We start from the raw sequence: 12,549 nt of genomic DNA, 5'->3' as shown, positions 1-12,549 counted from the left end.
AGGAGGGCACGTATTGCATGGTGCACTGGGTGTTATACGCAACTAATGAAGTATCGAACTTTACATCAGAATCCGGGGCTGTACTGTATGGTGATTAACATAATATAATAAAAAAAATCATTAAAAAAAAGATGCATTACTTAAGATGCATTATATATTTTAAAAGTGAAAAAAATTTAAAAAATTTAAAAAAAAGTTTATATATAAATATACAAATACATAAGAAAAGTATAAAAAAAAAGTAAGGATGTTCTATGTTCATTTAGAACCTTCAGAGATGATCCCTGTTTTGCCATAAATTTTCTGAGTAATTATGCCCCAGTTATCCTGTGACGGGGTCCATGGACTTGTACCTGGAAATAATCACTGTAAGCCAAGGAGATGATATGAAGAGTTTCTTCTGTCACAGGTTTTACGCGCAGTTGGAATGCTCTGCCTGCAATCATTCAGGCGTGAGGAGCTAAGAATCCGATTTTAGTGAAAATCTTAGCGTTGCAAAAGGAGGTACAACAGTGGAGAATGAGCACATGAATGAGACAATGACTATTTCAGTGAATGGAAACGTAAAGAGAGGAATCGGTGTGGCTTTAAGATTCAAGCCTGTCATCAAGATTGATGACAAAGTTGAATGATTCCAGAGGAAGAAAGGGATTTTTCCCCTTTCAACAATGAAAAGCAACATGCATGAAGTGCTCACTCAGGCAAGGCACTACACAAGGTACCAGAAACAGAAAGGTGCGTGACACCCTTTGCCTCATCCCAAGGAGCTCATGGTCTGTTGGGCAGAAAACAGATAAACAACAATAATACAATCTGATAAGAGCAATAATTCAGATGACTAAAATCTATGGGAGAAATCCAAGGGAACATGGTGGGCTCCTCTGGCATCATTCAGAAGAAGTGACTCCAGGCTTAGGGACTCGGGAGGCTTATACTCAGGAAAAAACCCATCTATTGACATCTTGTCCTACAAAATAAAAGTGAATCAGAGGTAGGAACAACATTCAGTCCTGGACACAGGACCCAGATCTAAGACTAGGGTTCTTGTTCCTGCTTATTACACAGGCATGCACACGCACAAGGCGCGGAAAATATCCAGGGCCAGGGGATTGTGTGTTTTCTGAGGATTCATCCTTTTTACAAGCTAAGTGTTTTTGTTTTTCCCAGTTTCTGTTTTCTCTGACCTCTATCCACTAAGCTATCCAATATCAGGGAGCAACTTCTTAAATTTCTGTAAAGAGACTAACATCACTGAGCTCAAAGAAATCAAAGAACTTCAGGATGATCTGGTCTGAGTCATCGTCACCTCCAGTCCTCCAGGATAGTATTTTTGACATAGATCACGTGAAAATCAGAAGTGATGACCCACTACTGCTCAACTGAGTCTTTGCCAGGATTATTTTTGCATCATTTCAGGGGTGTCTACAAACTTGTCAAGAGGAGACCATACATGCCTATTTCCTATAGGTTACCCATTTATTTAGAAGGGATATCAATCAGAGCAAAAGTAAAGTGGCAGCAGAGAGTGGGAGGAAAAGCATCTTTACACATTTTTGCCCTTGCCCCTTCCTTCCTCATGTGTAGAAGCTGACACTGGTCTGTGCAGGAAGGACTCTGCCAGAGTGAAGGAAGATGACCAGTCCTTGCTACGCGACAGATTTTTTATACTTAGAATTACATCTTCCTTTCTTCCAAAAAAAAAAAAAAACAGCAATTATTTATGAATTTCTGGCCATTTTCGTTTTCTTTTGCTGCTATAAGAAATGATCATCACACACTTCGTCATTTATAACAACGCAAACTTATTATCGTACAGTTCTGTTGTGAGAAACAAAACACGGGTCACCCTGGGCTAAAATCAAGTTAAAATCAAGCAGGGCTGCTCTGCTCCTTTCTGGAGAGTCCCAGCAATAATCCATATCCTTGTTTTCTCTAGCTTCTGGAGGGCGCCTGCCTGCCTGCCTTGTTCGCGGTCCCTTCTTTCATCTTCAGAGCACTTCTCTCCAATCTCTGCTTCCGCTGTCACATCTTTGCTGATTCTGACCCTTACGCTTTCCTTTGCTAAGGGTCCTTGTGATTGCACTGAGCCCACCCAGACGACCTAGGATCATCTTGGCATCTCAAGATCCTTGGTCACATCATCAAAGTCCTTTTGCCATGCCACACTAGTAGGTTATGGGGAATGGGCCGTGGGCACCTTTGACAAAGGCGGGGGCGTTATTCACCTACCACACTGAGTAAGGAGCTGTTTACAAGGTTTTGGCTCTCTTGCTTCTTGCATCAAACTCTACTCCAGGAAGAACACATCTCCATCTTTTAGCCAACCCTGGACAACATCTCAGACTCCAGTTTGTACAGGCTTTAGAAAGCCAGACTCTTAGCAACCACCAAATGAGTGTTTCAGCTAAGATACCCAAGTCTTTAGAGGAAGGATGCAGATATGATTGATAAGGTGCTAAAAGTTAGCATGTCTGCACCATTAGCTTCTGTGTAAGTTTCTTATAGCTCCAGCAGAGCATTGCATATTCCTCCTGCGGGGTAGGCACATAGTAACTTTAATCTTTATTGAAAGAGTTAACGAGCCTGTTACAAAAATAGGTGCAATCTGATATGCCAGTATTTTTGCATGGCGGGATCAAAATTAATTTAAAATTTAAAAATAAAAGGGTTCTAGTCAGACAGGAGGGACATAAAAACACTCAAAATTGGATAGAAATTTCATTTTAGTCCTCCAAACAGCTCAGAAAACAAAGACAAAAAAGCAAGTGAAACCAACTATTTATAATGAGCTCCCACTTTTTACAGTATGTGTTACATTTGTTATATGTTACGTATACATTTACTTGAACACTTGACAGTAATAAGTGAAGTTAAAGCATTTTAAGGCAAATCGACCCACTTTCCAGGCACAGCAAATATAGTCTGTGAAACTAGACGTAGTAATTCAGTGTTATTAAATAACACATTTTATCTTTTGTTTGCCACCTGCTCCCACTCTTTCCTAAAACAAACTTGGCAACCATACCTTGCTCATTTCGTTTCATTATCTATGAAAGCAAAATCTCATTCATAATCTCCATGTCCTACAAATCACTTGTAAATCTGGGGTGGGTAGGCACAAATTCATTTTCACCCACATAATTTAAGGTTTTGTGGGGGCTTTTTTGTATTGTTTTGGGGTTTTTTGTTTTTTGTTTTTGCCCAACAGTCAGTAATAATAATAAATAATGTTTAAAGTTTTCCCTAACCCCTGCATCTCATGCTAGATGAAGAAGCAGTAGCCCTTGTCCCCACCACCAATCATTTCTGGATCGAAAAGTGTCTTAGTTCTGTAATCTCAAGGAAAAACTCATTTTCTTATGCACTTTTAAAATTAATAGTCTATAATGCATTCTCTTTATGAGTGCGAGAGAATAGAATACAAAAACAAATGCTTATTTGTTCTTTCTGCTGAAATTGTCTAATGTTAGAAGAAGAAACTTTGCTTTCCACAGAAAATACTGGCTTCCCCATTAGCCATCTGCTAGATGGTGGGAATGTTCTGTGTGGCTTTCTCAGCTGGAACATTTGGGAAATGAATACATTGTTGCAAGAACTCACATTGTTGGCCATAATGTTTGTGATAATGTTGTTGACTTACCAGATGTCCTGGAAATTCCTGGGGTGGAAGTATTTCCAGTCGTTCCAAACCCCTCCGTTTCACTGCAGAATGGTGTTTGGTATGTATGACTTCAGCTATTTCTCATGGCTTAGCATGGTATTTTTCATCCGGTCATTCTGTAGACTGAAACAAGATGGAAAAGGATTCCACTGGACTTCTCACGTTCTTCCAAACTGCCCTGTTCCTCAGGGCGTTACAGACCTGTAATTTGCCATTTTTCAAAATAACTCTTTCTCCAACCCCAACTATATACATCTATCTCTATGTAAGATTAAATAGAATGACCTTATTTGTATGTGTCTCCAGCTGGTAGAAAAGCAACAAAGTCTAACAGTTGAATGCTTTGCTCACTCATTATGCCTAAGGAGTTTGTTTGAAATGTGAATCACCTCTGTTTTCAGCCCTGGCCTTCCCTTTTGAAATGAGATTAATGAAGTGATGAATAAAGAGAAAAGTCACACTCTGGCATGAAAATAGATTAGACTTCTTCTTTTGCAAATGGAATTATCTCTTACAGATCCACTTCTCTACCTATTTGCCTTTCATTTAAAGCAACAGAATTCTCTGACCAGAGTGAGGACTTACTCTAAGTGGGAATCCATTTTAATATTCCACACAATCTTGACCTTCGTGCCAATCACACATGGCTGTATTTATTTGCCAAATGATACTACCTGATTCATTTTTTTATAATAATATTTTTTATTATATTATGTTAGTCACCATACAGTACATCCCTGGTTTTTTGATGTAAAGTTCGATGATTCATTAGTTGCATATAGCACCCAGTGCACCATGCAATACGTGCCCTCCTTACTACCCATCACCAGTCTATCCCATTCCCCCACCCCCTTCCCTCTGAAGCCCTTTTGTTTCTCAGAGACCATAGTCTCTCATGCTTCATTCCCCCTTCTGATTACCCCCCTTTCTTTATTACTTTCTTCTCCTACCGATCTTCCTAGTTCTTATGTTCCATAGATGAGAGAAACCATATAATTGTCTTTCTCTGCTTGACTTATTTCACTTAGCATTATCTCCTCCAGTGCTGTCCAGGATTCATTTTTATCCCTTACTTCTATCAAAAGGAGACACTGTAAAGGTTTACATCTCCAAAGATTTTTAAAGGCAACTTAATTTATATTCGAGTACCCTATTCCACCACATCATTCCAGTTTCGTTTGTTCCTTGGAGCTTACATGGTGTCAAGACAAAGGGGTGGCCTATCTGGTCTCGTGTCACTCATCTTTACAAGCACCCAATGGCTATCCATCATCCATCTCAGTGCTGTGCCATCAGCTACGCCACAGAGACAACCCTGTCCCAGTGGCCCCTTCAGCCCTGCTCGTTCTTTCTGTTGTCTGTGGACATGGGAACAGCTGATGAGCTGTCTGGGGCATGTCCTGTCAGACACAGCCCTCCCTTCACTGGGCTTTTCCATTTTGGGGGGGTCTCCATTGAGAAAGTTGACATACTCGTTTTCCCCTTAGGTCTCATATCCTCTTGCTCCGTGGCTCTGCCTCCACAGTGCTCCTTCCACAAACAAAGCCAGGTCCCTCCCCAACTGGCGGGCACACTGTGGTCTCTGTTCTCCCTTCACCTTCCTTCCTCTTCATTCCACCTTGAGGCATCCATACTCTGGAGGGCATTGCCTCTACTAAAACAATCTCCTAAAAGGAACCTTTTGGAGAATAACCCGTGTAGGACCTTTGTCCCCCTCTATCCCTCCCTTGAGGCGAGAATTACAAAGCCAGCTATCTGCTTGAATGCTGGAAGGGAAGAGGGAGCAAGGAAACAGGAGAAGACATTGAAAAGCATCCATTGATACCGTGCCAACCCCTAGCTAGAAACAGAAGAGAGAGATAAACAGAAGAGAAGGCCAAAATGGAGGACAGAGTATCAATAACTTTTTTTTTTCTGATACTCTGAGAATTCTCTCCAACCGCCTTTGATAGAGCTTGGTATCCATATGACACACCTCCACACTTCCTCATTCCGCCCACCGCTCCACGTGCAAGCACCCTCATATTTCCAACATTGAATTTGATAATTGCCGAGAGTTATTCAATCTATGAATAAATGAATAAATAAATACAAACTGGTGACTGATAAAACATTATCCACCATCTCATAGTCCTTTAACACGGTATGCTCTTCCAATGGAAAGTTTGTTTGCTTTTTTTAATTAGCAAGTGCCATCTACTTCGAGAATATCCCCATAAGGCAGAAAAATCATAGAAATGCAGGGCTGAAAAAACTTGATCTAATCCAGTGGTTTTCAAGCTTGACTATACCTGTTTCACCTGGGGAGATTTCACAAATACATATGTAATCCATCCTACCCCAGGCTAATGGATTTAGGTAAATCCCAATCACTGATATTTTTAAAAGCTCCCTGGGTGTTTCTAACACACTGGAGGTGGAGAACCTCCCCCATTTACACAGGTGAGTAGTCATTTATCCAAGACGCATCATCGCAAGTGAAAAAGCAACGGTTGACAACTGCTTCCCCTGACCCGTTGTCGTCCATTCTTTCCTCCACACCCCCACTAAATCCCAACATTATAAACCATCTCCCCGTGTCCAAAAGAGGTTCTGCTCCAGTTTATTTCAATGCTGAAGACAACACATTAGAATAGTATCAAATTTCATTCTCGTGGTTGTCTCACTTCAAAAGCTGTAACATTCATTCCCATTTCCCCAAAGAGTTACTCCACAGCCCCCAACCCCACCCGGTCCACATGTTTGATAAATGTTAAACAACACCTTTATGAGATGGCATTCCATTCTAGAGTGACATTTAAAAGCTCTGAAGTTTAATTGCTGGGGATAACCATCGATCATTGCTGGGATGCCCCTGGGACAGTGGACTTTGAGGTATGCCATCCATCTCCTGGCGATATTGTGGCTGGCTGCCTTCCCCTCTTCATCACCGGTTGATGGGGCTGATGGAGATCGCTGCCGCACTTTGAAAGTGCCTTCCATTCCCTCACCTGCTCTGCATGACTACTGAACTGAGCTGTGTTGTGACAGTCTGCCTGCTCTTCCCTGTTCAGATTAATGAATACAGCTTTAGCTGTTAATTCAAAGCTAGTCAAGCTTGTATCCAACAATTAGAGACCAATTTTCATATTCAGCGCGAGTGTATGTGTGGAAGGGTGTGGGAGCGGAGTGCAATTTGGCGTGATTCTTTACATCTAGGGGGAGCGTGAAGAAGGAAGAGTAGGGGATCCTGAAGACAGTAGCGGCAACTCTCACTGGTCTGGCTACAAAAAACCGTTTCAAGCCTCCATGTCTTCACCAGCTACAATGCTGCGACCCTGGGGGTTTGAGCTTCCTGCCCTGCAGCTAGACTGCAATCCATCAAAAATAACAAGCACACGGAAGGCCCCTGTGCACTCCTGCCTTCGAGGAGGGTCAGCAGCTAAGCCGGTCTTTGAAGGCGCTTTAGGATCAGAGCCCCACATCTCCCACTCCTCTTTTCCTCCCTCCACAATAAGAAATGAAATGCTTACTTGTACACAGAATTATGTAAGGGACCCCATCTGCCCCCTTCCAGGGTCATCCAGGGCAACGGAAACGGAATACTCAAATTCTCAACCCTGAAATGTCCTCCCCAGTACAGCAAGGGCTACAAATGCTCTGTCTTGCACGGAAAAGCTGTCTATGGACCCCAGGTGCCAAACACTGTCAAGATGCACTCCTGCCAGAATTTCTATTTACAGAAAGGAGAACACAGGAACTGCCAGAGCATTCCTGCCCCTGGTTACTGATGATACAGGTGGTTCAGAGGAGCACATGCCCATCCACGGTAAGCTACACCTTTGCCCTGGGAACAGAGTTCTCTCCCGAGTCACTCTGACTGATCTTGTTTTTCAGGCCGGCGGGCCTGGGGCTGGAGCACAGTACATAGCAGCAGGCGGCAGTAGGCAATGTTGATAAAGTCTAGTTATTTGCCTTATTGACTATCTTTTCGCTCTGCTGCAGTATTTAGCAGTTGTCTCTGGCATCAGACTAGCTCGGCTACGCAAGGAAGGATCAATAATGGAATTGTTGTCCCTTTCGAAGCAGTGCACCCATGAGGACCACGTGGAGATGGTACCAGTGTACAGTTCACGTATCTCCACCCGCAGGTGAAAGGCAGCCAGGCAGTCAGAAGCAGCACATGCTATAACCCCTTCTCCAGGCCTCCATGAGGCTCAAATGTTTGAATGAAGTCTCTGCTGCTTTTAAGGGGTGTCAATTATTTTGTCCAAAAACTAGTGATCAAAAAGACCTAACTTATAGAACTGATGCTGGCAATAAATGAGATAAATGAAAAGCATTTAGCGTGGTGTCTAGTACATAGGTTGAACTTAATAAATGATACAGTGGAAAACATATCAAAAATGGGTCCTGTCTCCCTGCGAGTTTACACCGAATTGGGAACACATACAATAACAGAGCAAATAAATAAATGGTTATAGATTGAGTAAGGGCTCACAATGATGGAAGAAACAGTGACTCTGACAGAGAATGATCAGGAACAAGGGCACTGCTTTGGATAGGGTGGTCAGGGGGAGCCACTCTGAGGAGGGGACTCTCAAGCTGCGACCAGACAAGAAGCAAGAAGAGCGGGGTGCATGGCAGGCCAAGCACAGGGAACAGAAACCACAAGCACTATGAGCCAGCAAAGAGAGGAGAGTGGCTGAAACATGGACATCCAAGGGAGAGAACGGGGTGAAGGGAGGTGGGACAATTTTGATTGTGCTTCAAGTTCTTGTTCCTCCAAGTGTGGTCCTGGCATCACCTGGCGCTCGTTGGAAATGCAGAAACTCAGGCACCACCCCAGACTACCCATCCAGAATCCGCATTTTAGCAAGATCCCTGGACGATGCCTTTGCACACTATGAGATTAAGAACACTGGCTTAGGAAGCCACTGAAAAGTTTAGGCAGCACAGTGGTGTGATGTGCTTTGTATTTTTAAAAGATTCACTCCTGATGCTATGGTGAAAATGGATTAGGGGAAAGAGAGCGTATTCTTACTGCTATTTATGATTACCTTCGAAGTCGCCTGCCTAGCTTACTGTTCCTTCTCCTTCCGAGGGAGGGTCCTGCTGTAATCTGGCCATTTTCCACCTGATGTCCAGCCCAGTGGCTACTGCCCTGCTCTAAGCTGATGCACTGCTCAGCGCCACTGTCCCCCTGCCTTGTATATTCAAGTGTCAGCTGTTCTTGTGTTCCCCAGATCTCAGCTCTGCCCACCACACCAGGAAGCCCACCCTCTTACATCCTGATGAACCCCCTCGGGGGCTGGAGACAGGCCTGCCTTTGGTCCTGCACCCCACACCTTCAGCTGGCTCCCTGCAAGGCCGGGTCTCTACCTCAGAGGTGGCCCCCGGTCACATCCACCTGCTCCCGCTGCGTGCCCCCTTCCACATTCCAGGAGTTCAGAGGCCAAGTGAAAAGTGAGTATTCCCAGCCACTATAATTAGATTCCAAAGAGGAGAAGGGACTTCATAAGTAAATGCTAACCATCTTCACAGTAAAAAAAATAATAATAATAAAACTTTTTTAATCGGTTGTTGGGGGGAGCTGTTAATGAGCTAACCACTTTTAATTCAATATTTGACAGTAATTGCAACAGAATTACCTTTAACAAGAACCTCTATGGGTTTTTAGCAGTCAGATGAGGTAACAGAACAGTTCTGTTAAGGAACTGAAATATAATCAAAGGAGCCTTCATGTCTGTTGCTGAATTTGAGTGACAAGACTACCAACAGTAAGCCCCAAAGATGGCTAATACCGGTTGTCTAGAAAAAGAAACACAAGATGGCCCTGTGCTCCGTGGAGAAGAGTCTAAATGCCCGGGCTGGTGGGGCAGGCATGTTGTTGAGGATGGACGAGATCTCGCTCAGCTAGAAGCTATCAAGGAGGCCGGGCGCCCAGGGCCAAGAACGTGAAAGTTCACCGGTAACTCTGGCAGCAACACTGCGAGTACACTGAATCCCTCCGATTCCGTGGCAGCGGTGAACATGATTTCCCGTCACCCCGGGGGTGCTCTGGAGAGCAGGCACCGTCCACGTTGGTGCTCAGCACCCTTCTCTCGGAATGGCAGCGTAAAGCAGCCCTTCTATTAGCAGAGCTGAATCGGACCTGTGAAATGAGGGCAACATTCAAAGAGGGGTGTTTATCTGAGAGACAGAGGAGAGCCGGTGAGAACACAGTGAGGGTTTAATCAGGTCGCGCTGCATTTCATCCTCGGGAGATCTGAGTGAGGCCGCCGGGAACACCACAGAGGCATGGCTTCAAAATTGTTTTCATTACGCACTTTCTTGAAACCCTCTGAAGAAGTTCACCTTTCTCACCTCAAATGGCTATGTCATCACCTTTATTTCTGCTCTGACTCTGGCTCTAATGGATTTTCTGAGCTTCTAGCTTTGAAATCATCTAGAAAGACAGCCTCACCTGAGTACCACAGCTGTTACTCAGATCAAATGTCATCCATCCTCAGGGACAGCTTTAACCTCAGAATGATGTTCACATTTGGGGGTTTAAAATCAAGCAAACAGAGTCTATATATTTTTGATGGTCTCTAAAAGAAGCTTCAGGAAGACGACTCTTCTATTTTCTCTCAATTTGACAATATATCTGTTACAAAACAAATAAAGGAAGTCAAAATGACATTTTATACGGTATCTTTGGGGGGAAATAATGTTAGAAGAAAAAAAAATCGCTAACCAAATATTCACATTGCTTTATAAGGGAAAAGAACCTTTGGATACAAAGTTCATATTTGACAGGTAATGTGACAATAAAAGGGGGAGAAACATGAATTAAAATGCAATGAAAAGTTCATACTCTCCGTGCACAGAAAAATAAGTGAATGTCCTTAAATTGATCAGCTCTCCAGCTGGGAGAAGGCTCCAGATGATTGATGGATGCGTGATGGTTTTTCTTTTACATAGATGTTGAACCATAGTGAGGAGATTAATTGGAGGTGCTTTTTTAAGAGAATTCATAAACGCATTTGTAATGCACTGTGCTTTGCGTAGAGTAGAAACTTAAAAGTGCTTTTACAATTAATCCAAAACCAAGGGAGAGGCTGATGGTGGAGAACTAGGGATCCTACATATTTAGGGTGAAGAAAAAAAATGCTCTGAACATTGGAATTCATTGGGAAGCTAAACGTAAAGGTGATGGCAGAGGGCAAAGCCAAAGGTGGTGGCTACACCCTGGGGGAAGAGCCAGTAATGGGTCATCACAGCCACAAACCACTCAGCGAGTTCTCAAATTCTCATCGATAAAACCCGGGAGACCCACCGGCTTTCATGCAGCAGAAAGACAGAGGCTTTTTCAGAATCTGATTACGTGCATAAATGTAATTCCCCAAACTGACTACTCATGAAAATCATGTGAGAAGCTTCTGAGAGAAGAGATTCTAGGGTTCCCCTGACACTCATGGAATCAAAATCCCTAACTGGACCCCAGGATATTTCCTAGAATTGAGAAACTCTGTTTCTTTTTTCAGCTGAATCAGCATGGTTTTAGACCCATGGTTGAGTACAAGGTATGGGGCCCCCATTTTAGTGATGAAACATTTGGGAAGATCACTGTTTGTAGTTGTAGCATCTGCTACTATTGCTAAATGAGCAACTTAGCATGCATAGCCCTGAGGTCAGCAGCTGGGAATCACTGATAGGGAACATGAGCGTTGTGGGGCAAGTACTATGTTCACCACTGTTTTCCCAGACCCTAACACCGTGCCTGATATATAATGGGTGATCGTGAAACATTCAACTAATTAGGGAATCAGAAGACCTCCAAATTATTGTCTCTCTTTCAGGTACGAGAGAAGATTCAGGAATACTATATCCAGTGGATTGCAAAGATCAGAGTGGAGAGCACATCATAGCAAAGTTTTATAATCGCAGAAAAACTGGACCCAGGAATCTTGCCCACCTTGACCTTTGAGACCTTTGTGATTATTCCTTTGTATCTTGTGCTTATCCCAGTGACAGGTTCACAAGAGGTGAACAATAAATGTACAATAAATAACATTTGTTCAACAAATCAACATATCCTTTCTTAGGGTCATTAGGAGAAGTCAGATTCATCAGTTATGAGGAAAACTTAGGGGGACCTCTTCCAATTATCTTCAAAATAAAAACACACTAAAGAGAAACTATGACTATATCTAAGCTATATGAATGTCATTAATTTACATGATTCTTAGATCAAGAGAAAGCTATTTTAAGTTACTTAAACGGTTAATTTATTTTATCATTTTTTATTAAATCAATAGAAATGAAGGTGTATGAAACCTCAAGGAGTCTCTCCATCATATCCACCATGATTCACCCATTTCTGTGGATTTGCCAGCCACAGCGACAGGTAGAATCGTATCTCAGGATTTCTGACAGCCTTCACTACCTCTGGTCCCTCCCTAGCTACATGTCAGATGTGAGCATAAGTGCTGTCGCCAACTTCTGCATTATCATCTTAGGAATGAAGCTGCCTATCTATGCCTCCCTCTATTTTCCCTTTCCACTGGCTGCCATGTGGACACGGCAGTGACCCAGACACAGACACCACCGTGAATGCTGGTAGAGCCATGTGATGGAAGGAACCTAGGTCCTTGAATGACTGTCATGAGCAAACCCTGCCCCAGAAGCCTAAACTGCTGGCCTTTGGACTGTTATGTGAAAAAGCAATAACTTCCTTACTTGAGTCCCTGTATTTGTGATTTCTTTTTTTCAGAAATTTAGCTAATGCCTAAATTTTATACTCCTTATTCTAAAGTTCTGGGATTTCATTTATATCCAATAGGCAAAACATCGAATGGTTTGTCTACAGTGGGTATACCAGTAGCAAGTTTTCCCTCAACAGGCTTTGTATGGATTAAAGCAAG

The 12,549-nt window shown here is 43.0% G+C and overlaps 1 long non-coding RNA gene across 1 annotated transcript in view; it reads right to left on the bottom strand.

Annotated features, from left to right (window-relative positions):
* Positions 1-10,279, bottom strand: part of LOC117803104 — a 130,169-nt gene extending 119,890 nt beyond the window's left edge. Inside the window, exons 1-2 of the long non-coding RNA XR_004626760.1 lie at positions 10,107-10,279; positions 3,641-3,784 (exon numbers count right to left, since the gene is read on the bottom strand). This is a non-coding gene — a long non-coding RNA (uncharacterized LOC117803104). The remainder of the gene's footprint in view (positions 1-3,640; positions 3,785-10,106) is intronic.
* Between the last annotated feature and the right edge of the window lie 2,270 nt (positions 10,280-12,549).

This window comes from Ailuropoda melanoleuca, chromosome 7 (genome assembly GCF_002007445.2).
Source record: "Ailuropoda melanoleuca isolate Jingjing chromosome 7, ASM200744v2, whole genome shotgun sequence".
Lineage (NCBI taxonomy): Eukaryota > Metazoa > Chordata > Mammalia > Carnivora > Ursidae > Ailuropoda > Ailuropoda melanoleuca.
Note: the sequence above shows the minus strand (reverse complement) of the source record. Positions and strands in the feature narration are given on the sequence as shown.